This window comes from Pongo pygmaeus, chromosome 19 (assembly GCF_028885625.2).
Source record: "Pongo pygmaeus isolate AG05252 chromosome 19, NHGRI_mPonPyg2-v2.0_pri, whole genome shotgun sequence".
Lineage (NCBI taxonomy): Eukaryota > Metazoa > Chordata > Mammalia > Primates > Hominidae > Pongo > Pongo pygmaeus.
This window is the reverse complement of record NC_072392.2, coordinates 69,474,821-69,502,209: the sequence shown is the minus strand read 5'-3', so window position 1 is coordinate 69,502,209 and position 27,389 is coordinate 69,474,821. Positions and strand designations below refer to the sequence as shown.

Below are 27,389 nucleotides of genomic sequence, written 5' to 3'. Positions count from 1 at the left end.
CGACACCTCCCTCCGCCCGCCCCCTCGGCATCCCGGCCGCTGGGAGCGGCGGCGCGCATGCGCAGCCCTCGGGCCGGCCCGGGCGCACCTTTTCTGTCTCCTGCCACATTGTGAGCGCTCCGCCGCCCAGATAACCGCCGGCTCCCCGCGCCGCCCCCGCCTTCTCCCACTCCGCCCACTCCCGGGAGCCCAGGTAAAGGCGAGCGCTGCGCATGCGCGGTGCTCTCCGTGGGTCGGGGGGCGTGGTTGCTGAAAGGAAGCCAAAAGCGAACAGTGCAGGGGGTTGTAGCAGGGGCTGCTGTGGGATTCTACAAAATAGGCGCGGGTTAGGATGGGGGAAGGTAAAGTGAAGAAAGGGGCCAAAGTAGAAAAGTGGGTCGACGTGAGATGTGGAAGTAAAAGAGACTTTGAATAAAAACTTAACGACTGGTGACCTCCTTGTTCTCCTTGGAGGGCAGTGGGAGTGACGAGGGGGCAGAAATCAGCTCGGCAGCATGCAAGCAGTAGTGGTCATTCGCCGTGTGAATGGGACCGCTAAAAACTGAACAGTTTCGAGATTGCCAGGGTGCCCAGAAAAACAGATTTAGAGCCTCGCCTGTCCTGTGGCCAGGAATAGGGAAGGGGATGTGTGTGTTTGAGACCTACAGCTGCTGCGGTAAAGGAAGCCTCCATTGTATTACAGTATTATGACTAATTAGCTATTAATGATTAATATACTCAGTGGTACTATTAGTTAAGGTAGCATTTATCCGAGTTCAGAGACGAGAGTGTCCATAATTGAAAGTGTTCAGGGTACAGGGAGAGGAAATGAACCTGGCAAGGTGAAGGCCTGGGATGGAAAAGACCCAAGACAGCAAATCCGAGGTCAGGGTTCCCTTTCCCACCATAAACCAAACTTCTCTGAAGTTGTCCAAATCCTATCTTAATTGGAACTCCTTCCATTATTAAAAACACACTTAACTAATGTTCTTGCACTAAGGCTGACCCCAATGGCACATAAACATTTTCTTTTTCTTTTTTTTTTCTTATTTGAGACAGGGTCTCACTCTGTCACTCAGGCTGGAATGCAGTAGCATGATCATGGCTCACTGCAGCCTCCTCCTACCATGCTCGCATGAGCCTCCCACCTCAGCCTCTGGAGTAGCTGGGACTACAGGAGTGTGCTGCCTCACCTGGATGATTTTTAAATTTTTGTAGAGACAAGGTCTCCCTATGTTCCCCAGGTTGGTCTCAAACTCTTAGGCTCAAGCAGTCCTCCCACCTCAGCTTCCCAAAGTAATGGGATTACAGGTGTGAGCCACCGTACCTGGCTGACATTTTCAATACACATGCAGCTACTTTTCCCTAAAATAGCACTGCTTGGTTTGAATGTGTCCCCCAAAGTTCACATGTTGGAAACTTAATAATCCCAATGCAAAAGTGTTGGAAACTGGGGCCTAATAAGAGTTTATTAGGTCATGAGGGCTCTGCCCTCATGAATGGATTAATATCATAAACAGTGCGTTAGTTATCTCCAGGCCGGGCGCAGTGGCTCATGCCTGTAATCCCAGCAGTTTGGGAGGCCAAGGCAGGCAGATCACTTGAGGCCAGGAGTTTGAGACCAGCCTGGCCAACATGGTGAAACCCATCTCTACTAAAAATACAAAAAAAATTAGCTGGGCATGGCGGCATGTACCTGTTATTCTAGCTACTCAGGAGGCTGAGGCATGAGAATCGCTTGAACCTGGGAGGCGGAGGTTGCAGTGAGCTGAGATTGCGCCATTGCACTCCAGCTTGGGTGACAGAGTGAGGCTCTGTCTCAAAAAATAATAATAATAAATAAATTAATTAATTAAAAAAATAAACAGTGAGCTAGTTATCTCAAAAGTGGGCTTGTTATAAAACCAAGTTTGGACCCCTTTGCTCTGTTGCTCTCTCATGTACTCTCTTGCCCTCCTGCCTTCTGCTAGGGGATGATGCAGCAAGAAGACCCACACCAGATGAGGGCACCTTGATATTGGATTTCCCAGCCTCCAGAACTGTAAGAAATAAATTTCTATTCTTTTTAAATTACCCAGTCTGTGGTATTCTGTTACAGCAACACAAAATAGACTCCAACAAGCACCCCACTCCCGTGACCCAAAATCCTGCAGGGAGTAAGATGACCTGAGTCTGGGACAAGGTTAGGGAAAAGATTGAAACTTTCTAAGCAAAGGGGACCAAGAGCTGACTCTGTCCTTGACCCCTTCCAAAAACAGATCCTTGACTTTTATTACATTTGGTCTTTGGACTCCAGGGATAATTTTGGCAACTTTGGGTCATGTTTTTCAATAATGAGTTTTTTTCAGTGAATAAACACTAAAAACAATACCATATTTTGGCAGGTAGAGAGAAAATCTTCAGGTAGAACAGGAGGAAATAAGCAAAAGTAATAAAAGGAGAGACAGATACAATGTGAGAAAGAACATGGTATCCATAGGGGCTGGTGAGCCTGGGACATCTCAGTGAGGTCAATGTCTCACTTTGCCTTCTTAGACATTTGATCCGTTCCCCACCCTTTGCTAGTCAGTGCTATCCAGCTTGGAAGAGGGGTGTGCAGAGTGATGGCTAATGAATGAGGTGACTTTCCCAGTGTCTGTGACTCTCCACCCACAGGCCAACTCTCTGAAGGATTCCTAGTAACTAAGTATGGTTTTTGCAGGGAAGTTAGTCCATTATCTCCTTTTCTTTTCTTTTTTTTTTTGAGACGAAGTCTTGCTCTTGTTGACCAGGCTGGAGTGCAGTAGCGCTATCTCGGCTCACTGAAACCTCTGCCTCCTGGGTTCAAGTGATTCTCCTGCCTCAGCCTCCCGAGTAGCTGGGATTACAGATGTGCACCACCACGCCCGGCTAATTTTTGTATTTTTAGTAGAGACGGGGTTTCGCCATGTTGGCCAGGCTGGTCTCAAACTCCTGACCTCAGGCAATCCTCCCGCATCAGCCTCCCAAAGTGCTGGGGTTACAGGCGTGAGCCATCGCGTCCGGACTTATGTCCATTATCTCATCAGATCTTCCAACAACCCTGCAAGGCAGACAGGACAGATATTATTCCCAATGAAGGAAATTCAGGCCAAGGAATGTTTAATGGCTCAGGCAAAGTCACCCAGCTCAGTAAACAACGGAGCCAAAGCAGGCCCCAGGCTCCCTGACTCCCAGCCTGCTGGTCTTTGACAGGCCTACTCTGAGAACCCGCCATTTATTGCCATGTAGTGAAAACAGGTGCCCTTGGCATGTGATGGAGAATAATTCTAACATTCAGTTCTACTTCTCCATCTCCTTTATTTAATGTTTTTTTTTTTCCTTCTTCTTTCTTTCTTTCTCTCCCTAGAAGCCTGGGACTTGCCTCTGTGATCTGGTGCTTTGGAGGGCCTTGGGCCTCAGGGCTAGCAAGGTCCCTTTCTGGAGATTCCAGTTCCTCTGCCCGCCCTCCTTTACCTCTTTCTCCTCACACATCTGTCTCAGGGAGGGAGTGAGGGCTGCCAACCAATGTTACCACTTGACAGACCACAAGAGGGCTAGTTCCAGTGCCTCCCTTGTTCAGCTGCTGACACTGCAGCTTGGCAGTCATTGAAGGCAACATTTAGCTCCTACATCTGACCTGATTGGAAGATCAGGCTTCTGTCATCCTGGTTTCCTGGCCTTGGATAGTTCTTCACTAACTTTTATTCATTAAGGCAGTGGGCAGAAAGCAGCAGAACCCTGTTTTTTCTTTTTTGGGTTTTTGTTGTTGTTGTTGTTGTTTTGTTTCATTGTTTTTTTTTTTTTGAGACAGGGTCTCCCTCTGTCACCCATGCTGGAGTGCAGAGGCGCTGTCATAACTCACTACAGCCTCAACCTCCTGGGCTCAAGCAGTCTTCCCACCTCAGCCTCCCGAGTAGCTGGGGACCACAGGTGCATGCCACTATGCCTAACTAATTTTTGTATTTTTTTGTAGAGATGGGGTTTTGCCATGTTGCCCATGCTGGTTTTGAACTCCAGAACTCAAGCAATCCGCTGGCCTCAGCCTCCCAAAGTGCTGGGATTACAGGTGTGAGCCACTGTGCCTGGCCAGAACCTGTTTTTTGTTTGTTTGTTTTTGTTTTGTTTTGTTTGTTTGAGGCGGAGTTTTGCTCTTGTTGCCCAGGCTGGAGTGCAATGGCGCTATCTCAGCTCACCACAACCTCTGTCTCCTGGATTCAAGCAATTCTCCTGCGTCAGCCTCCCAACTAGCTGGGATTACAGGCATGCGCCACCATGCCCGGCTAATTTTGTATTTTTAGTAGAGATAGGGTTTTACCATGTAGGTCAGGCTGATCTTGAACTCCCAACCTCAGGTAATCTGCCCACCTCGGCCTCCCCAAGTGCTGGGATTACAGACGTGAGCCACTGCGCCCAGCCCAGAATGTGTTTTTTAATTTAAAATTCTTATTTAAAAGTTCTATACATTTTGAGAATTCTTAAAACCTTCACACATTTAATTTAAACAGCAGCAGAGATATCTGGTTCCTGGTAAAGTGAACAGGATGGCTTGATACAAGCTGCCTGCTCACTGCATTTCCTCACTTCCTAAATTCCTAGGGATGTACCTACAGTGAATAATAGTTTTTACCACCTGTACATATACAGGGTCAGTGGCCACGGCTCCTTGCTTGCCCATTAACTAATAGCACATCCTACAGTACCAGACTTGGAGCCAGAGCCCTGGTCATGGCCTCCTAGGTTCTCATATTTGACTTTTACTCAATCATTTCACCATTTAGGCTTTATAAAAAGGGGAGACTGGCCGGGCGCGGCGGCTCATGCCTGTAATCCCAGCACTTTGGGAGGCCGAGGGAGGTGGATGACCTGAGGTCAGGAGTTTGAGACCAGCCTGCCCAACATGGGGAAACCCTGTCTCTACTACAAATACAAAAATTAGCCAGGTGTGGTGGCACATGCCTGTAGTCCCAGCTACTCTGAGGCAGCTGAGGCAGGAGAATCGCTTGAACCTGGGAGGCGGAGGTTGCAGTGAGCCGAGATCATGCCACTGTACTCCAGCCTGGGTGACACAGTGAAACTCCATCTCAAATAAATAAATAAATAAAATGGGGGAATTATATGGCTGTTAGGGTCCTCCAGATCTGATACCCAGGACTGTAATCTAAAGACTTGATTATGTTCATTAATACATTGCAATTTCATTCCTTTCCTAAGAATTACTATCCAAAGATCATCCCTAAGCCCTTCCTACAAGAAACTGCCCCTTTTACAGAATGAATAAAGTTGTCCTAGATTCCCGTTTTTTCCTCACTTTTTCTCATATCTCTAAGTGATAGTACCCAGAGACAGCTCAGAAGGCTGGATTTTTGGCTTTTCGTCATAGGGCTTTTATGTACATGCATGCGTGCACAAATGTATGTATATGTTCATTCTTAAAGGGATATGGGCCATGGGCACCTTCACTCTGTGGCCCCCCACCTCCCACCAGCCCTACTTGAATTTTAGTAAATAGTAAATAAATGCCAGGACCAGGCACAGAGGCTCACACCTGTAATCCTAGCATTTTGGGAGGCCGAGGTAGGTGGATCACCTGAGGTCAAGAGTTCGAGACCAGCCTGGCCAACATGGCGAAACCCTATCTCTACTAAAAATACAAAAATTAGCCGGGTGTGGTGGCACACAACTGTAATCCCAGCTACTTGGGTGGCTGAGGCAGAAGAATCACTTGAACCTGAGAGACGGATGTTGCAGTGAGCCAAGATCACACCACTGCACTCCAGCCTGGGCAACAGAGCAAGACTCCATCTCGAAGGAAAGAAGGAAAGAAGGAAGGAGGGAGGGGGGTTGGGAGGGAAGGAAGGAAGGAAGGAAGGAAAAAGAAAAGAAAAGAAAAGAAACCCCATCTCTACTAAAAATACAAAAAAATTAGCCAGGCGTGGTGGCGGGCACCTGTAATCTCAGCTACTTCAGGAGGCTGAGACAGGAGAATTGCTTGAACCTGGGAGGCCCTTGCAGTGAGCTGAGATTGTGCCACTGCACTCCAGCCTGGGCAACAAGAGCGAAGCTCCGCCTCAATAATAAATAAATAAATAAATAAATAAATAAATAAAATATCAGAATGCCTAGAAGAACAAAAGAGTATGTACTAAGAGGCCAGATATATGAGTGCAGCTGTAGTGATAAGGAGGCCATTGGGATAGCCAATGTCACATACAAGTTTGGTTTTAGCTAGAGCTTTCTTCTACCCTAATATTGCCCCCATGTCCTGACAGCGGGCATTGCAGCAAATCCTGGACTGCAGCCAGAAGCTCTGGTCTCTGTACATCAGCTTCTCCATTTGAAACACCTCAGAATTTGAATTTTGACTACTCTGGTGTTAACATCAAAATGCATTTCATGGGCCGGGCGCGGTGGCTCACGCCTGTAATCCAGCACTTTGGGAGGCCAAGGCAGGCGGATCACGAAGTCAGGAGATCGAGACCATCCTGGCCAACATGGTGAAACCCTGTCTCTATTAAAAGTACAAAAAATTAGCCAGTGTGGTGGCAGGCACCTGTAGTCCCAGCTACTCAGGAGGCCTCGGCAGGAGAATCGCTTGAACCCGGGAGGTAGAGGTTGCAGTGAGCTGAGATCGTGCCACTGCACTCCATCCTGGGCGACAGAGCGAGATTCTGTCTCAAAAAACCAAAAACAAACAAAAAAACCCACAAAAAAACAAAATGCATTTTATAGTGTTAAAGAAAACATATTTACGTGGCAATTTCTACACATCTTTCTTCTGCATTACTTCATTTAATCCTTCTCTCAATCCTGAGAGTGAAGGACAGAAAATGTTGTTCCCACTGTTTTCCACTGTTTGGTTTTGGTTTGTTTCCTTTCTTTTTTTTTCTTTGAGACAGGCTCTTGCTCTGTCATTCAAGCTGGAATGCAGTGGCGTGATCGTAGCTCACTGTAGCCTTGACCTCTTGGGCTCAAGTGATCCCACCTCAGCCTCCCAAGTAGCTGGGACTACAGGCACACACCACCACATCTGGCTAATTCTTTTTTATTTTTAGTATAGACGAGGTCTCACTATGTGACCAGGCTGGTCTCCAACTCCTGAGCTGAAGCTATCCTTCTGCCTCAGCCTCCCAAAGTGCTGGGAGATCTGGCCCTTGTTTTTTTTTGTTTTTTTCATGAGATGGGGTCTCACTCTGTTGCCCAGACTGGAGTCCCGTGACATGATCACAGCTCACTGCAGCCTCGACCTCCCCAGGCTCAGGTGATCCTCTCACTTCAGTTTTTTTTTTTTTTTTTTTTTTTTGTATTTTAGTAGAGACAGAGTTTTGCCATGTTGCCCAGGCTGGTCTCGAATTCCTGGGCTCAAGGGATCTGCCTGCCTCAGCCTCCCAAAGTGCTAGGATTACAGGCAGGAGTGAGCCACTGTGCCTGGCCCCTTGCTGTTTGTTTTGTTTTGTTTTGTTTTTGTTTGTTTGTTGTACAGCAAATAAAAATGCAGTCTGGATTTTAAGGGCCACACAGCAGCAAGAACTAAAACCTGGGTCTCCAAGGTCCAAGTCCAGGACTTCTCTATGACACCCTACCGCAGCCCTTTGCTGGATACCATACAAAGCAAATTGAGCAGATGTGGTCTCTGCCCTCTGAAAGTTTGGACTCAAATGGACAGCCACAATTCTGGCAAACATAAAAGGACAAAGTGATTTAGTGTCAACTCACATACGCAATAAATAACTGAGTTAAATAGATAAGGAAAGGCATGTTTACCTGGTCTACTGATATTTTTTAAATTCCCATTGAGTAGAGAGCAATGTTAATAAGACTAAGGTTTTGGGCCAGTCCCATTTTTGCCTACTTGCTTTGCACCTGGAAAAATATTTGTAACTGCATGCAAACTCTTTCCCCTCCTCGTCTTCAACAATCTGTAAACTTTCCCTGAGCAGCTACCAAGTGTAACACAAAGTGGGAACGAAGGGCCATTAAGAAATCATCTCTGTGCCATGCGCGATGGCTCACACCTATAATCCCAGCACTTTGGGAGGCCGAGGCGGGTGGATCACCTGAGCTCGGGAGTTCGAGGCCAGCCTGGCCAACATGGTGAAACCCTGTCTCTACTAAAAATACAAAAAAAAAAAAAAAAAAAAATTTGGTGGATATGATGGCATGTACCTGTAGTCCCAGCTACTCAGGAGGCTGAGGCAGAAGAATCGCTTGAACCCAGGAGGCAGAGGTTGCAGTGAGCCGAGATTACTCCATTGCACTCCAGCCTGAGAAACAAAAGCAAAACTCTATCTCAAAAAAAAAAAAAAAGAAAGAAAGAAAGGAAAAGAAAAGAAAAAAAATCATCTGTGCCCTCGAGCAACATCTTTAACCATTCGCCTAATTCAAACCACTGGGATGAAAATGTATATTCTGTATATACCATCTCTACTGCTGGGAAAAAAGACACGTCAACTCAATACCCATCCTATTTTTAGAGGGCCTGAGATTCGTCCTTATCCATGCAGGACAGTCGGGTAGGACAATGAAGAGGTGGACTTCTGAATTTGAGAGAACTTGGTCTTATCCCAGAGAAGTGAGGCCACCACCCACCTGCAATAGCTTGGCTTCCTGGATCCCTGAGCAAAGGTAGAAAGGAACCCTGGGGTTAGGTAGTGTGGGCAAAGACCTGCAGCCGGAGAATTCCCTATCCTCCTATCTCAGAGCAGACTGTTGCAGCCCTCAATTCATCCTTTGGGGGTTCTGCCTCAGGCTCTGTCTCCGGTAGAATGATCTAAGGATCTAAGGGAGCGAGGCCCAAATTGTTTGAGTCTTTAAAGAGACTCACAAATCTTTTTAAGCAGCAAGCTTAATTGTTGTCTGTAATTGATGTGACATATGCCCCAGAGGCATGCACTGAGGTCCAATTGAGATGGTTTTTTTAAAAAATTGGAATTAATTAATTAAAGAAGGCAGCTGCACGGGCCTGGTAGGTGGTGCCAAGCTCTGTAACCCTAAACCAGCCAACCAACCCAACTGGCCTCACCACCTGAGGAACAATCCCTGCAGCTCTCATGGAGATGAGATGGGATGGAAGTGCTGGGAAGCAGTGCAGGGAAGGGGGGCTTGCAAGGGGGAACGGCGGGGCTCAAGGGACCCACTCTTCACTTTCATGATCCCCCAAAGACTTAGCTCTTGAGAACTGTTTGGGGGGACTAGGTAACTGGGGAAAAGAGGTGGGAAATTCAAATGGAAGTATGTGAGAGGGGCAGGCGAGATTTTGGGGGAGGGGAAGCCAGGGGGCTGGAATGGGAGGGGGAGGGGTTCGCAGGTGTGAGAACGGTGTAGCAGCTCCGGTAGGGAATGGAAGGATCGGGGGTGGAGAGGCCTATGGGCGGAGCTCAGAGGAGGTGGAGCCTGGGTGTGGGGGCGGTAACATGGTGCCTGAGGCCTCAGCACTCAGAGGAGGTGTTAATTAAACCCCTTACCTGAGGTCGTTAACAAAGCTGTGGCAGCTTTTCCTAGGAGTTGAGTTAATAACAATAATAATAACAATTAACGATAATGAGACCTTATCTGGAGAAAGTTGTTCCTAGAGATTGTAGGCATTAAGTCATTAATTCCCCTGGCCCCTGAGGGCCACCTTTTCCTAAAAAGTAAATGTTGGTGCAAGCAAACACAAACAATCCTTGTGCACCTGAGGACTGAACTGGCGTCCTGTGGCCAGTCTGCTAGGCTTGCTGCCCTTGGCTGGCTGGGTTAGTTCATTTACACGGGGATAATATCCAGAGTTCTATTAGGGCATCATAAACTGTTATAATTTTTTGCATTATCTAAAGTCTCTGAAACGATGCTTAAATGAAGTGAGGTCAGAAATCGCCACCATAAGATGCCTACACAACTTTGATGTTGAAAACTCGGCCAGGAGCGGTAGCTCATTGCCTATAATCTCAGCACTTTGAGAGGCCAAGGTGGGTGGATCACTTGAGGCCAGGAGTTCGAGACCAGCCTGGCCAACATGATAAAACCCCGTCTCTATTAAAAATACAAAAATTAGCCAGGTGTGGTGGTTCACGCCTGTAGTCCCAGCTACTCAGTAGGCTGAGGCACGAGAATTACTTGAACCTGGAAGGCAGAGGTTGCAGTGAGCCGAGATCACGCCACTGCACTCTATCCTGGGTGACAGAGCAAGACTCTGTCAAAAAAAAAAAGAAAAGAAAGAAAGAAAAAGAAAAGAAAGGAAGGAAACAAACTCAAGCCCCACCTGAGAGCACCAGCCTGAACAATATGCTGCAGTGGAGAATGGCCTGGAAATGCCCCAATACTGCATGGCGAGGCCCTGATTGGCTGAGTCTCTGCTAGAGATGGGGCAAGACTTCAGTTATCTGCCCCGGCGGACCAAGAAGGGAAATTTAGAGCAAAGGCTTGAGGGAAGTAAAAAAAGGAGTTTTCTTAGATTGGGGGAATCACATGGGATAGCGGTTGCTCCAAAAGCCTTGAGCAAACCTTAGTGCCAATACTGGCTGGCCTTGCAGAGTTAAACATAGCAGCGATTACTACAAATTATTATATATGCTCCAATCCAAAGACAGACTTTGTATTCACATCTGGTAGATGGGAAAGTCATCATCATTATTCCAGTCAAATATCAAAGGCAGCAATATAGAGCGTGTATGGTATAGTACATTTATTTATTTTTTATTTTATTTTAGACGGAGTCTTGCTCTGTCACTCAGGCTGGAGTACAGTGACACAATCACCGTTCACTGCAGCCTCGACCTCCCAGGCTCAAGTGATCCTCCTGCTGCAGCCTCCTGAGTAGCTGGGACTACAGGCCTGTGCTACCGTGTCCAGGTAATTTTTAAATTTTCTTTTCTCTCTCTCTCTTTTTTTTTCTTTCTGAGACAGAGTCTTGCTCTGTCACCCAGGCTGGAGTACAGTGTTATGATCTCGGCTCACTGCAACCTCCATCTCCCGGATTCAAGCAATTCTCCTGCCTCAGCCTGCGGAGTAGCTGGGACTACAGGCATGCACCATGGCGACCAGCTAATTTTCGTATTTTTTTTTTTTTTTAGTAGAGTTGGGGTTTCACCATGTTGGCCAGGCTGGTCTTGAACTCCTGACCTCAAGTGAATTTTTAAATTTTCTGTAGGAATGGCAGTCTCACTATGTTCCCCAGGCTGTTCTTGAACTCCTGGGCTCAAGCAATTCTCCCACCTCAGCTTCCCAAAGTGTTGGGATTACAGGCATGAGCCACTGCACCTGGGCAACACCTTGTTTTAAACAACAACAACAACAAAACCTCAATGTACCTAAACAGAATGGGTCTTCCTGGTGGTCCTTAGGTCATGAGGCGGGGGCATGATGTTGTCCATTAGTAAAAGGGCAGGTGAAATCTAGAGCAGGAGCTAAACCTGTCTGAATCTCAGAGCTGGGCAGCAGAAGAATCTATGTTATGAAATAAGAGGGACCAGTCCCCACTCTTCTGACCTTAGGCCCCTCCCCTATTCCTTTAGAATCATAGCCTTTCTTCTCTTACCTGTATTACTACAAAGTCATCTGTAAGAAGGTATTGGAACTTTCAGGGCTTGAATAACAATCTGCCTTATAGGTTACATTAGAGAACATACAGTAAAGTATTATTTGGTGAAGTTAGGGAATGGAGAGTTCTTGTTAATCAAATAATCTGGTTAACAAAGTAGCACTCAACGTATAGTAATATTTGGGATATACTTATACAGGTTGAGTGTCCCTGACAAAATAATCTGAAATCCAAAGCACTTCTGGTTCCAAGCATTTGGATAAGGGATACTCAACCTGTACTAAAATTATTCCCTGTTTATCTGAAATTCAAATTTAACAAGATGTTCTGTATTTTGTCTGGAAACCTTACTGATACGGCTTAGATGTCCTCTCCAAATCTCATGTTCAGATATAATCTCCAGTATTGGAAGTGGAGCCTCACGGGAGGTATTGGGGTCATGGGAGCAGATCCCTCATGGCTTGGTGCTGTCCTTGCCACAGTGAGTATGTTCTCTCGATCCGGTTGTTTCAAAGTAGGTGGCGCCACCCCCCGCCACCCCCACCCCCATCACTCACTGTCTTGCTCTTACTTTTGCCGTGTGATATGCCTGCTCCCACTTCACCTTCTACAATGAGTAAAAGCTTCCTGAGGCCTCCCTAGAAGAGGAGCAGATGCTGTTGCCATGCTTCCTGTACAGCCTGCAGAACTGTGAACCAATTAAACTCTTTTCTTTATACGTTATCCAGTCTCAGGTATTTCTTTATAGCGATGTAAGAACAGCCTAATGGCTGGGCACAGTGGCTCATGCCTGCAATCCCAGCACTTTGGGAGGCTGAGGCAAATGGATTGCTTGAGCCCCCCCAAAAAAAAAAAAAATTAGCCAGGCCTGGTGGCACGCACCTGTAGTCCAAGCTACTTGGGGGGCTGAGGTGGAAGGATCCCTTGAACCTGGGAGGTGGAGGTTGCAGTGAGCCAAGATTGTGCCACTGCACTCCAGCCTGGATGACAGAATGAGACTCTGTCTCAAAACCAAACCAAACCAAAAAAACAAAAAGAACAGCCTACAGCCAGGCGCAGTGACTCATGCCTGTAATCCCAGCACTTTGGGAGGCTGAGGTGGGTGGATCACCTGAGGTCAGGAGTTCGAGACCAGCCTGGCCAACATGGTGAAACCCTGTCTCTACTACAAATACAAAAAATTAGCCAGGCATGATGGCACACACCTGTAATCCCAGCTACTCAGAAGGCTGAGGCCCAAGAATTGCTTGAACCCGGAAGGCGGAGATTGCAGTGAACCGAGATCATGCCACTGCACTTCAGCTTGGGTAACAGAGAGACTCTGTCTCAAAAAATAATAATAATAAAATAATTTTAAAAAATTTAAAAAAGAACAGCCTACTACATTTTCTTGCAGGTCTGGTCCACTGCTAAGAGATCCATATCTACTCCTTGGGAGTTCTCCAGAGGAAAAAATCAACAGGAGGGAGAAAGATACTCTGCTAGCTTCGGATTCATTAGTACTAGGAAATGGAGAGATAGGAGGTATAATGTATTAGGGAAGCAAGGGATTCAGAACCAGGTGCCCACTGACTCTGAGAAGCACTGGGTGCACAGGTAAGATGCTGCGAAGTCTTTAACTGGCCTCCATGTCAAATTAAACAGTTGTTTCAGAGATCTCAGGAAAGAAAGCCTAAAACAAAATATCATCTACTCTTTAATATTATCCAACACCCAGACAGAATCCCACCATAAAGTGGGAACAGATGGGCAGCTTCTAGACCTCATTTATCTATGCCAACAGAGAGGAAGCAGGGTCTGGGCACAGTGCTCATGCCTGTAATCCTAGCACTTTGGGAGGCTGAGGCAGGAAGATTGCTTGAGTCCAGGAGTTTGAGAACAGCTTGGGCAACATAGCAAGACCCCATCCCTACAAAAAATACAAAAAAAAAAAAAAAAAAAGCCAGCATGGTAGTATGTACCTGTAGTCCCAGCTACTCTGGAGGGTGAGGTGGGAAGATCCCCTGAGCCTGGGAGATGGAGGCTGTAGTGAGCTGTGATCACACCACTGCACTCTAGCATGGGTGACAAAGTCAGACTCCATCTTTTTTTTTTTTTTTTTTGAGACAGTTTCGCTCTTATTGCCTAGGCTGGAGTGCAATGGTGCAACCTCGGCTCACTGCAACCTCCACCTCCCAGGTTCAAGCAATTCTCCCGTCTCAGCCTCCCAAGTAGCTGGGATTATAGACACCCACCACCACGCCCAGCTAATTTTTGTATTTTTACTAGAGACAGGGTTTCACCATGTTGGTCAGGGTGGTCTCAAACTCCTGACCTCAGGTGATTCACCCGCCCCCCAAAGTGCTGGGATTACCGGAGTGAGCAGAACAATGGCCCCCAAGGATGTCCATATCCTAATCTCTGGAACCTGTGAATATGTTACTTTACATGACAAAAGGGACTTTGTAGATGTGATTAAGTTAAAGATCTTGAGATGCAGAAATTATCGTGGATTATCTGATGGGACCAGTGTAACCACAAGAGTCCTTAGAAGAGGGAGGCAGGAGCTTCAGAGTGTGTCACTGTGGAAGCAGAGATTAGAGTGATGTGACTGCTGGCTTTGAAGGTGGGAGAAGGACAGGAGTCAAGAAATGCAAGTAGCCCTAGATGGAACACAACCCTGCCGACAGGTTGACTTAAGCCCAGAACTGTAAGGTAATGGATTTGGGTTGTTTTAAGCCACTACATTTACGGTAGTTTGTTATAGCAGCTGTAGGAAATAAATTTGGTTCCCCATTGTTTACAGGGAAGTCTGAACTGCTTTGCAAGGCACTCGAGGGCCTTATGCTATCTGGCCCTTGCCTAGCCGCCTGGCTAGCCTGGTCTCCCCACTCACTCACCAGGGGTTTGCATATGGAACTTCTCCAGCATCCTTAATAGGCCATGCCCTTTCTTACATCCATACCCTTGTCTGTGCTGTTTCTTCCACCTGGAACACCCTCTCCTTATTTGTTTATCTGGCAAACTCCTCATCCTTTACATCTCAGCTCAAACAATACCTCCTCTGTGAGGCCTTTCCTACTTCCCCCAAAGGGACTTAGGCCTCCTTTTCCTGTGCCTCCGCTGTGTTTTACATCCACTCCATTTAAAGCAGCTCCTGTACTTTAAGGAGCTGTTCATTTCCTCACTGGACTGTAAGCTACGTGAGGGGATAGGACCTCCCATTTCACCTTTGGTCTCCCTTAGTACCTGGCATGGTCCTCAGCTCGTCAAATAAAGGTCCCCAGGGACAAGAGTTCTTACCCTGCCTGCCAGCATTGCCTGGACTGGAGATGCAGCCCCTCCAGCTCCACCTCTCCATCAGTAACATGCATTAGGTCAGCCATCCCTTCTCTTCTCTATTAAGAGACAGGGACAAAGGAAGTCAGACATGGAAGTGCTTCGGGTTCAAAAAAGAAAAAGGTGTTTATCAAAGTTTTGTAGTATTTCTTTTCTCAAAAAATTTTTTTTGAGACAGGGTCTCCCTCTGTTGCCCAGGCAGGAGTGCAGCAGCACAATTTCAGCTCACTGCAACCTCTGCCTCCCAGGTTCAAGTGATTCTCATGCCTCAGCCACCTGAAACACCACGCCTGGCTAATTTTTGTATTTTTAGTACAGATGGAGTTTCACCATGTTGGCCAGGCTGGTCTTGAACTCTTGACCTCAAGTAGTCTGCCCACCTTGGCCTCCCAAAGTGCTGGGATTATAGGTGTGAGCCACCGTGCCTCCCCAAAGTTTTGTGATATTCCCTTTCCTTCCCTTCCCTCCCCCTCCCTCCCCTCCCTTCCCTTTCCCTCCCTTCCCCTCCCCTCCCCTTTTTTTCTTGGACTTGCCATGTTGCCCAGGCTGGTCTAGAACTCCTGGCCTTAAGCGATCCTCCCATCTCAGCCTCCCAAAGTGCTAGGACTACAGGCATAAGCCCATCTCTGGCCTGTAATATTTCAATTGTACCCACGGTCTATAATGTTTCCTCTCCAAGTATCAATCCCTTTGGGAAATGGATCTAGAGACAAGCTTCATGAAGACAGGAACTGTGCCTACTTTGCACCCCATTGTATCCCCAGCATCTAGCACTGTTCTTTGCTCTCAGGTGGATTCTCTGGTGTTAGCTGGTGAAGATCTTAGAGGAGGCTTTCTCGCATTCTTTTTGAGACAGGGTCTTGTTGTGTCACCCAGGCTGGAGTGCAGTGGTGCGATCATGGCTCACTGCAGCCTTGACCCTTGACCTCCTGGGCTCAAGTGATCCTCCCACCTCAGCCTCCCAACTAGCTGGGACCAGAGGCGCACACCACCATGCACAGCTATTTTTAAAAAAAATTCTTTGTAGAGATGGGGTCCCACTATGTTGCCCAGGCTGGTTTTGAACTCCTGAGAGCTCAAGTAATCTGCCCACTTTGGCCTCCCGAAGTGTTGGGATTACAGGCATGCACCACCGTGCCCGGATGTCTCACAATCTTTAGATTCATAGTTTCACCTCTCTAAGGTGCTTGCTGATGTTGGATATCATCTTGAGTGAAGGTTTCCCCACAGTCACTACATTCAAGCAATTGAGTTCCATGGTATTGAGTAAAGCGTGCCTTCCAAGCCTCCAAATTCCCCCAAGGGCTCTCCCACGACAGAGCCAGACACAAGATTCCTTTCCAGTAGGAATTCTCTGATGTTGTAGAATATGATTACTCCACTCAAATAAAGGCTTATGCACACTTATTACACTTATAAATGTTTTCTCCAGTATGAATTCTCTGATGTTTAATGAGAAGCAAAAGGCAAGTGAAGGTCTCAATAAAAGCCTGTTACACACCCAGCCCTGTGCTCAGTGTTCTGAGGGACTCCCAGATGGAAGGCCTGGGCTCTGCCCTCCAGATGTTTACAACCTTGTTGGGGAGACAAGACTCATGTACTGCGTTACACAGCCGGAGAACATGAGACATTATGTAATCATATCAAGCCACGTCATTTAGTGGAATTAAATGGGAATTGGGAGAAATGAGAGTTCAGCCAGAGCTTATCTGGATGGGGAAGGGGGCATAAAGGACTTTAGACTTTAGCTGAAAGGATGGTAAGATTGCGCCTGGAAGAGAAAAGGGGAAGGGTGTTCCAGGTTGTGGACTCCAGCAAGAACAAAGACATCCTTCTGCGGGGACTCACTGTTTTAGACTCTGAGGGAAAGCAAGAAATCGGGAGGAAAAGAAGAGAGGGACAGAGGAAAGAAGAAAAGGAGGGAGGGAGGAAAGGATTTGCCCTTTGATTTAGGAAACTTCCACAAACTTTGTGCAGCAGCCTTTGAAAATTTATTTCTCAGCTGTGCGCCATGGCTTACGCCTGTAATGCCAGCACTTTGGGAGGCCAAGGGGGGCAGATCACGTGAGGTCAGGAGTTTGAGACCAGCCTGGCCAACATGGTGAAACCCCATCTCTACTAAGTACAAAAAAATTAGCTGGGTGTGGTGGCATGAGCCTGTAGTCCCAGCTACTTGGGAGGCTGAGGCAGGAGAATCGCTTGAACCTGGGAGGCAGAGATTGCAGTGAGCTGAGATTGCACCACTGCGCTCCAGCGTGGGTGACAGAGCAGGATTCCGTCTTAAAAAAAAAAAAAAGAAAGAAAAAAAAGAAAAAGAAAATTTTCTTTCTCCAATGCCTTTCTCCCTTTAGAAATTGAGTCACTTTCACTTTTCACAGGCAAACCTAAAAAGGAACGCTTTACCGCTGTGCTGCATGTGTACATCCTCCCTCTGCCCCAGCCTTCTTGGGATCCATTCCAGTTCCACGACCAGGAATGTTACCCTCAGCCCAATGTGCCTTGGTGACAAAGGCACCAATGGGGAGAAAATCCCATTCAGGAGAGGGCCCTCGGAGAGCACCCAAGCATGCCCAAACCCTACGTCGTCTTCTTTCCCCTATCGCATCCTCTAAAAATTGTCCATAGGGGATGTTGACAGAGTGAGGGTCATCAAATCCAATGGCTTTTTACTTATTTATATCAGTTTTGTAGGAGTTTTTATGGAGCATTCAGAGTAGAGAATACTTTATAACTTTTCCTTGTTTTCTCCATTCTGCAGAGGGTAGCAGACAAGCAAGAGGGTGGAATTTGCAGCATCTCATCTTGGTGAGACAGTTGGAAGACTTTTCTGCCAATTATAGTGGTTAAACACTGACTCAACATCAAACAACGGCATGAGAAGTCAGAGCCTTCATTCGTGGACAAGTTTCAAAAACACGGGAGCACCACCTGTCATAAGCAATTTAGTCAGAACAGAAGAGAATAGATCACACCCAACAAGACAGAAAAAGCTGCTTTCTGGAGAGGGTGGGAGCTAATATTTCCTAACACGGTGAAATTGTGAAGTGCTTTTTGCAGCCCTTCATAATTTCATCATCCAAAAGGTTTGCTTTTGGAATTCTTAGACACTTAATTCTGTCCCTGCTTCCCGTGTCACTTCCACAGGACACTGAATTTGGGAAGAGGGAGACCTCACCAATGATGGGAAGAACAGACTAGGGACTGACGCCCTTTTGGGTTTGCCATGTGAACATCCTCCTGGAACAGTCTCCATTCTGTCCCAGCAAGACACACTCTGCTCTGTGAAGAACCCAGGCAGGAAAAAAAAAAAAAAAATCTATGAGGCCACAGTGGAAATGCAGCTCAGCAGGACTCTCAGGGACCCCAAAATTGTCCCATCTGACAACTCACCACATTTTATTTATTTATTTATTTATTTATTTATTTATTTTGAGATGGAGTCTCACTGTGTCACCCAGGCTGGAGTGTAGTGGCGTGATCTAGGCTCACCGCAGCCTCTGCCTCCCAGATTCAAGCGATGCTCCTGCCTCAGCCTGCCATGTAGCTGAGACTACAGGCATGTGCCACCACGCCCAGCTAACTTTTGTATTTTTAGTAGAGATGGGGTTTCGCCATGTTGCCCAGGCTGGTCTCAAACTTCTGACCCTGAGGTGATCCACCCCCACCCCTCGGCCTCCCAAAGTTCTGGGATTACAGTCATGAGCCACTGCACCCGGCCAACACATTCTATTTTCATCATTGTGCCTGTCCTCCCTGCTAGCTCATGGGCTCCTCCAGAGCAGGCATGTTTGCCCTAGTCACCATCAAAACTGTCTTAGTACCTGTCACGGTGCCTGGCACATAGCAGTTATTCAGTAAATGTTTGTTGAATAAATCAACTATAAACATCAAAATGATTCCCTTAAAAAGGTCTTCATTCTTGTTCAGATGCAGAGTTACATTACAAACACTTGTGTGCTGGGGATAGGAAGGGACACTGTTGGGTAATAATAAGTGCTTGAAACATGTGGGACGGCCCTGGAAAATAGCCCAAAAAGTTCACATTGTATCTGATAAGCAACAGGGAGCCACTGCAGGTTCTTCAGGTCACCAGTAGGCAAGCAGGTGGTGGCTTTCCAGGCTGAAAGGTGTATTTGATCTGGAAGATAGTAGGATCACAGACAAACAGTGAGTCTTGGAGTAGCCTGATCACAGTGGCAAGCTCAGGAGACAATTTTATGGCTGAGGGCTGAATGTTTCAGCTGGGTGGGTGTCAAGAAACCAGCAAGACGCCAGGCGTGGTGGCTCATGCCTGTAATCCCAACACTTAGGGAGGCCGAGACAGAGGATCCCTTAAGCCCAGGAGTTTGAGACAAGCCTGGGCAGCATAAGGAAGCCCTGTCTCTACAAAAATAAAAACATAACAAAATTAGCCAAGTGTGGTGGCGTGTGCCTGTGCTTCTAGCTCCTTCAGAGGCTGAAGTGGGGAGGATCACTCGAGCCTGGGAGGTTGAGGCTTCACTGAGCTGTGATCATGCTGCTGCACTCCAGCCTCGGTGACAGAGTGAGAACCTGTCTCAAAAAACAAACAAAACAACAACAACAACAAAAAAAAACAAGAAACCCAGCAAGAATTAAGAATTCTGGTGAGCACTGTTCCCGTGTGACCTCAGAGAGCTGATAGGCAATTTGATGGCAGAGGCAGGGGCCAGTGCAGTCATGGCCAAAAATGGCCAGGGAGGAAGAAGATGCCTTGGGGTTCAGCCCAGGAGTCTGGTGTTGGATGGTGTGGAGAGTAGAAGTGAAGCCAAAGTAAGGTCTGTCTTTCTTCAGAGAGAGCATCCTAAAGGCAGAGGACATGTCTTATCCATCTACACTCACAGCTCCAAGCGGAGCTCCTTGCACAGAGAAGCTGCTTAATAAATTGACACACGAATGCTTGGCTGCCTGGCTGGCTCTGGGAGGCATGGATGATGCCAGAGCTTGGGGAGGCCACTGAAGCAGTGTTTATTGTCCTTTCTCCTCCAACTTTCTCAGTCTACCCTTCTGTGTTGTCCCACCTCTCCTTGAAGCCAGAAGATGTCCCCAAAGGTTGCTACTCTCCACATGGACAGCAGGTATTGAGGAAGGAAATGGTCTCCACCTGCAGCTTGCAACTCCCTCCTCCTCGGGGTACCCACTGTCTGGCAGGGCCCAGGCATTTTGTAGAATATTCCACTTATTCGCACCCACTCCTCAGCGTGTCACTCACATTCCCTTCTAGTCTCTCTCCCTTTCATCTCATCTCAGCAGGCAGGGACATGCCACCACTGGAAGCCTGGCATTAGCAAATGTGCACACAGCACACATATACACACCTTTCCCTGTCTCTGAGCCATTGTCTGGACCTCTGCCTCTGGGCCTGGCCCATCTTTACGAGATCCAGAGATCCAGGCTTTTCGTATCCAAGGATGCTGAATCTGGCCCCTGACAGGAGGGAGCTGGGCATTTTGCACGTCTGCAGTGTTGCCTTCCCTCAGGGGGTTGGGGAGGATCCACCCATATGGCAGAACCTTCCAGAGAGACGCGAAACCAGGAGCCTGACCTCATGGTGCCCGCAGCGTCTGGCACAGAGGGTACCAGTTCTGCTGTCCTGGCTGCAGCCCAGTTCTCTCTTCTAGAATCCACACCTTCTCTGGCTCCCCTCCAGGCCAGCGAGATTTGCCCCAACTGAGGGAGGACAGGGATGGCCTAGTGAGTGGGAGGTGATGGGGAAGAGAAGGAATCTCTACTACAGAAACTTGGTGAAATCATTCCTTGCCTCTGTGCCTCAGTTTCCCCTTGAGAAATTCTTCCAGGGTTAGGAAGGAGCTCAGCCTTGGGAGAGAAACCCATAGTCATGCTGTGTTCTCTTGCAGCCAGGAGACGCCTGCCCCGCCCCGCCCTTTGCTAGTTGGTGATGCTGGCCTAGCAAGGCAAGGTCCTGCAGGATGAAAGCTCGGAGAAGCCAAAACAGGAATAATAATGATAATAATCAGCTGCAGCATCTCAACCATCCAGGAATGCAAGGCCCCACGCCCTGTGTGCCTCACACCCCAGGACATCGCAAGGGCTCCTCTCCCTTTATTTTATTGCAGTGATCCCACACTCTGCCATTCCCAGCCCAACCCATCTGGGTTCCCAAGAACTACAGTCCAGCCACCGGCTCATCCACCAGGTTCCATGGGAAGATTCAGCTCCAAGACCTAAGCCAGCAGCAGGGTAAGACGCCCAGCTACTTGGAAACTCGTGCTCCATGGCTTCTGGGAGAAGCAGTCTGCCCACCCCTGGCCTGGAGCACTTTCCCATAGACCCATCTATGTCTGGTCAATGTGAGGGCCAGGTGCCTTGCTTGTGTCAATCCAAATCTGGATTCAAGTCCGGTCTGGGCCTTAAACTAACTCACCACAGGACCCTGGACAGGTTTGGTTTCGTTTTTTAACTTTTTTGGGTTCACTGCCTCGCCTGCCCAAAAGCTTTTCAAGGATCCCCATGGCTCAGTGAAGATAAACTCTGGATCTAGTGGTCTAGTACGTGGCCATTTGAAATCTGGTTCTAAAACACCTTTCCAAATCCACTCTTCTCCTTCACCTTTGGGATGCCAGCCAGAAGGAAGCACTCATCGTTGGTCATGCACATCCCATGCTTTTCCATTTGGGGATTTTGCTCCTTCTTTGGGAATGTCATTCCTTCCACCTCTACCTCCACCTGGCAAGACCCTCCTAGCCTTCAAGGCCCAGGCCAGGGGCCATCTCCTCCATGATTATGCCTGACCCTCATCCACCTTGGAACCCTACTTCCTTTTCCTCAGACCCTTTCAAGCCCCAGTACTCACACTGTGCTGTGGGTGTGTGCATATCTTAATCATCAGCATCCCGATGTCTCGTTCATCTCTGTGTCTCCATGGTGGCTAGTACAGCACCTTGCACACAGGGCAAGGGATCAATACATAAGTTCCGGACATACATTGTAGAGAATAATCATCCTCGCTCTATTAAATCCTCCCACAATTGTGCTTCAAAAAATAAAACTAATTATTTTAGGCCAGGTGTGATGGCTCACACCTGTAATCCCAGCACTTTGGGAGGCCGAGGCAGGAGGATTGCTTGAGCCCAGGAGTTTCAGACCAGCTTGGGCAACATAGTGGGACCCTATCTCTACAAAAAATAAAATTAGCCAGGCATGGTTGCCCATGCCTGTTGTCCCAGCTACTCAGGAGGCTGAGGTGGGAGGATTGACTGAGCTGAGGAGGCAAAAGTTGCAGTGAGCCAAGATCATAACACTGCACTCCAGCCTGAGTGACAGAGCAAGACCCTGTCTCCCTAGCTCCAAAATGTTTATTTAATATAACATTTTCTGAGTGTGTATTATTGGCTTGAGAGAGAAATAAAGAGTACAAAGGCCAGGAAGTCCCCTTACCCCCACCCCAGCCTCCTCTGTAGGTAGGATGCAGGTACCCAAGTCTCCATGAAGACATCAGCTCTCTGGCTTTGGCTCCTGGGCTGACACTAGGAACCCTTTCCTTGACGAGTGGCTGGTCCAGTTCCATCTCAGACTCTGTCTAGTACAAGGTGGGTTCTTCCCTTGTTAGAGAATGATAATCTCACCCTTTGGGAGCTTCATCTTTTCTACTTTTTATTTTGTTTTATTTTTTTAATTCCCTGCAAGTGTTGCACATGGGTCATCTTTTCTAAGCCCCAGCAGCCTCCAGGCCCCATAGGACTCATGTGCCAGAAGGAACCCTGGATTCACATGGTGTTAAGAGGTTAGAACCGCTCCACTCCTGGATCCTGATTAGAACTCCTTGGAGCACCATACACCATTGCTGCCTCTTAGTGTTGTTGAAAATAGTAACAATAACTTCAGCAACACTTTGTGTTTATGTAAGGCTTTTCTCTAGGGAGCTCAGCTAATCTTTCTCTCATCTCCAGAAAGAAGAGAGGACCAAGGTAATGAAGGACAAACAAGCCATTGCAGCCACGCTCTGGAATACAAGCATCCTTTGTTCTTAGAGGTAAGTGCAATACATAGGATTTCAGATGTGGGGAACTGATAAGCAGGAAACCCGTTCATTCCCGAGACCCAAAACCCATGACTTAAAAATTTTTGCCCAAATCAAATTCTGTGTGAGATGAAAACCCCCAAACTGAGGTGTTACATCACATAGTCATAACATTTGAGCATGTACCCTTAATATATGTTCAATTATGTATACATTGTGTACACAACCTACTCTCATTAGGACCTCAAGATACAATATATATTTGGGGTGAGGTTCGTTTTTTTAACAATGGTAGATGTGAAAGTCCACATTTCAAATAGTCACCTTGATAATTACAAATTACAAAAAAGAAGGAATAAGTTCTAGTGTTGGATAATACAATAGGGCAACTATAGTTAACAATCATTTATTGTATTTTTTAAAATAGCTAGAAGAGAATATTTGGAATGTTCCCAACACAAAGAAATGATCAATGTTTGAGGTGATGGCTATCCCGGTTACCCAGATTTGATCATTACACACTGTATGCTTGTGTTACAATATCACACATACCCCATACATAGGTACAACTATTATATACCCATAAAAATTAAAAATAAAAAAAGCTTTTGGCCATCTTCCGGTTAGCCCTGATTAGACAGTCACTGTTTTAGCCTCATAACAGGGCTGGCAGAGTTCCTGTGAGGAGCAGGGCCAGCTTTTCCGTTTTCTTGTGTGCCTGTGGTTGCTAAATTAGGATGATCTTTAATCTGCAGGGTTTTTGCTGGAATCTTTTTAAACCCCTTGTTCATTCTGTAAAGGTTAATTTAGTTTATGTTAGATCATATACTCCATTATGTAATTTAACCAGGCAATGTAAGCTGTGATCCTTTGCGATTTTCTGGCCATGAGCTGGAGCGAGGGAGCCCTCTCAGCCCCTGCAATACACTTCCCACACCTCCTGCAGGAGACCCCACATGCTACACTCTGCCTGTGACTCAGTGTCCGTCCATATATTTGCACCATGTTAAAGCTTGCCCTACTCACCGTGAAGGGCATCTCCTGCTGGACCTCCTTGTCATGGCGGCACTCATCATTTCTGTTCTCTCCTGTGCCCTCCTGGCAGTCTCAGCCACTTCAAGCTTACCTTTCTAAAACCTTCTTTGTAGGCCGGGCATGGTGGCTTGTGCCTGTAATCCCAGCACTTTGGGAGACTGAGGTGGGTGGATCGCTTGAGCCCAGGAGTTTGAGACCAGCCTGGGCAACATGGTGAAACCCCGAGTCTACTAAACATACAAAAATTAGGTGGGTGTGGTGGTCCATGCCTGTAGCCCCAGCTACTCAGAAGGTTGAGGTGGGAGGATCACCTGAGCTCAAGAAGTTGAGGCTGAAGTGAGCTGAGATTGCGCCACTGCATTCCAGTCTGAGCGATGGGAGCGAGACCCCCACTCCCCTCTCTGTATTCCCGATCTCCATTAAGGACATCACTAAATGCCCAGTTGCCGATCTCCACCCCTTCCTCTTTGTCATACTTCCAGATAAATCCACTTTCTAAGACCCCTCCCTCATTGTCTCTTGTCCTGACTGCTGCTGGGACCACTTAACCAGTGGACCTCCCTGCCACTGCTCCCTTCCCTTCTTATTTACCCTCCATGCTTCTGCCAGATAAATCTCTTTTTTTTTTTTTTTTCCGAGATGGAGTCTCACTCTGTCACCAAGGCTGGAGTGCAGTGGCACACTCTCGGCTCACTGCAACCTCCGCCTCCTGGGTTCAAGTGATTCTCCTGCCTCAGCCTCCCGAGTACCTGGGATTGCAGGCACCCGCCACCACACCTGGCTAATTTTTGTATTTTTAGTAGAGACAGGGTTTCGCCATGCTGGTCAGGCTGGTCTCGAACTCCTGACCTCAAGCGATCCACCCACCTCAGCCTCCCAAAGTGCTGGGATTACAGGCGTGAGCCACCACGCCTGGCCGAGAAATCTTTCAAGTGCACATATCTGATTGGTTTCCCCACTTCCTAGTCTTTCCATTTGCCTCCTGCCACAAGATAAAATGCAAACTCTTGGCAGAGTGTTGCAAGACCAGTCCCTGCTGGCCGCTCCAAACTGGTCACCCCCAGCCACACCACTCACTTTCAAGCCCCAGCCAGCCACCCAGGAGCTGCCACCTTGTACACTGTGTTCCCTGTTTCTTAGACTATCTTTTCATGTCCCTTCTTCTCGGCCTGCTTAACCTCCAAGACCAGCTTGCCTGGCCTCTTCCAAACACTGAAGGCAGATAAAGTTGCTCTGTGTCTCGGCACCGTAGCGCTTGTATGAAACTCTCTTATGTTATGCTCAAATGTGGTCGCTTAGTTGTTTGTATCCTCCATAAGATATCGGTTCCTGAGCACTCGGGCCTGTATTCTATTGATCTCTACAGCCTGCTGTTCCCAGCCCCCTCCTGGCCTGCTGTGGTGTCAGCCTGTCTGTGAAGGACTGTTCCACTGGTATAAGGTGTTAGGTACGTCTTTTCTATCCACCGCTGCACTGCCCTCAACCCCAGCCCCAATAGTGTTAGCTATTACTAGGGCCCAGATACTGTTCTAGCAGCCGTGGGCTTATCAGCTCACTTACCCTCACTACAATGCCATGAGGTCACCTATTGTTAGCCCCATTTTACAGATGAGGAAACTGAAACACAGCAAAATTACATGTTAGTCCCAGGTCATGCAGCTAGGTGACAGACTCAGGAGTCGAACACAGCCACCCTAGATCCAGAGCCCTACTATTAGCCTCTGTGGCATACAGACAACGCTGTGCCGCCTTACTCAGCCTTCTCACTGTCCCCACTTCCTCTGACAAGAGTGGCTACTGTTCCCAAGGCCAGCTAAACTCTCTTTCCACCCTGCCCAACGCTGAGGGTCTGGTGGCTTAGCTGGCCCCGTCCCCCTCAGGGAAAGTGACAGATATGACAGGCTCCCTTCCTGTTACGAATGCCCCACCATCCTTGGAGGAGGCCCTCTGCTCATCCACTCATCTCCTGGCCTGAAACTCTTTGAGGGGATCTGAATCCTGGTATTAGTGAGTCAAAACCATTTCTCTGGGAGGACCTGCCTGAACTATGCCCAGGAAGGCAAAGCCCATCTCGACCCCATGCTATGCCTACCAACTCAGCAGGCACCTGGACGGTGTCCACACCTGCTTCACCTGATCAGCTTCTGGCCACTCAGAACATCTCCTTCTCTGGGGCTTTTTCTCTATTCCGCCTTGCCTCCCCACACTTCCTTCCTGTTCTTATTTCTCTTTACAAGACTTGGTATTTTTAACCTGAGGTTTCCACTTATCTCTTCTTGTCTGATTGGGACTGGGCTGGGCAGGGGTGCCAGTGTGCTTGAAGGGCTAGGAGTGTTTTGCTAGCCTCAGAGGCTACAGTCCGCATCCGTCACTCTAGGCCCAGCCTTTGCCCCGACTTTACCCATCTTTGTGGAGCTATGGAGCTCCCCCTCCTCTACTTCTGGAGTATAACCTTAAACTGGCCTTGGGTTGAAGCTTTGGAAACTGTGCAGGCCATGGAAGGAGCTGAACTTCCCACCCTCCCCTCCACCCCTCCACCCCCCCCCCCCATGCCCACTCGTACTCCCAGGATGCTGCCGCTAGGTGAAGATCAAGAGCACTTTGAGGCCAGGTGCAGTGGCTTACCCTGTAATTCCAGCACTTGGGAGGCTGAGGTAGCAGGATTGCTTGAGCACAGGAGTTGGAGAACAGCCTGGGCAACACAGTGAGACACCCATTTCTACAAAAACAAAAAAAAAGCTGGCGTGATTGAGCCACTGCATTTCAGTCTGGGTGATAGAGAAGACCTTGTCTCAAAACAAACAAACAAAAAACACCTTGAATTTCACATGTCCCTGGAACAGCCACCAGCATCATCCCTCAGTCCACTTTCGTGATCCACATTATAAACATGGATGCCTTTCTGAGGGATTATGGGCCTTCAGAGGTGCTCTTTCGTCTGCCTCAGCCTTGAGGTGCAGCTCAGAAAGCTCTGCCCTCACTCCCTGGCCCCTCTTGCACATCCTTGAAAGTCTCTGCTTCAATGTCCTCCTACCTAAGCCCCCAGCCTGGCCCACCCATCACTCTCCACTCCGTCCTCACCTGCGGGTCTCCAACCCTCATGTGTCCCATGCTTCTCTGCACTCCAGGTGCTTAATAGAGAAACTTTTATTTGAAGTCCGTACAGCTGCAAAGTGGAGATAATTGGGCATTTAGGTTTTGGTTGTAGTGTCTGTTTTTTAGTTTGGTTTCTGCACCAGCTTTCTTAAAAAAAAAAATGGTGGCCACTGAACAAGGTGATAGCAGAGATTTTTAAAAAAGGAACTGACAAGCCCAGCGCAGTGACTCATGCCTGTAATCCCAGAACTTTGGGAGGCCGAGGTGGGTGGATCACTTGAGGTCAGGAGTTCGAGACCAGCCTGGCCAACATGGTGAAACCCCATCTCTACTAAAAATATGAAAATTAGCTGGGCTTGGTGGCGCGTACCTGTAATCCCAGCTGTTCGGGAGGCTGAGGCAGGAGAATCGCTTAAGCTTGGGAGGCAGAGGTTGCAGTGAGTCAAG

General features: G+C 47.8%; 1 protein-coding gene and 2 long non-coding RNA genes across 4 annotated transcripts in view; 1 reads left to right on the top strand and 2 right to left on the bottom strand.

The window, feature by feature from the left end:
* The window catches only part of ZNF652 (zinc finger protein 652), a 71,987-nt gene extending 71,814 nt beyond the window's left edge, over positions 1-173 (bottom strand). Inside the window, exon 1 of the mRNA XM_063655971.1 lies at positions 89-173. The gene's annotated coding sequence lies outside the window, so the exon portion shown is untranslated. The remainder of the gene's footprint in view (positions 1-88) is intronic.
* LOC129018367 (uncharacterized) lies at positions 8-19,110 on the top strand. Of its 2 annotated transcripts, XR_010124605.1 has the most exons (5): positions 8-193; positions 1,950-2,020; positions 10,665-10,806; positions 12,891-13,090; positions 17,571-19,110. It is a non-coding gene; the product is annotated as an uncharacterized LOC129018367 (long non-coding RNA). The 2 variants fall into 2 exon arrangements; XR_008495246.2 differs by lacking the exons at positions 12,891-13,090; positions 17,571-19,110 and adding an exon at positions 11,885-12,184 and having other exon boundaries at positions 16-193.
* Positions 18,861-27,389, bottom strand: LOC129018366 (uncharacterized). Its single transcript, XR_008495245.2, has 4 exons — positions 27,313-27,389; positions 26,472-26,565; positions 21,645-21,731; positions 18,861-18,950 (listed from the first exon to the last, which is right to left on the bottom strand). It is a non-coding gene; the product is annotated as an uncharacterized LOC129018366 (long non-coding RNA).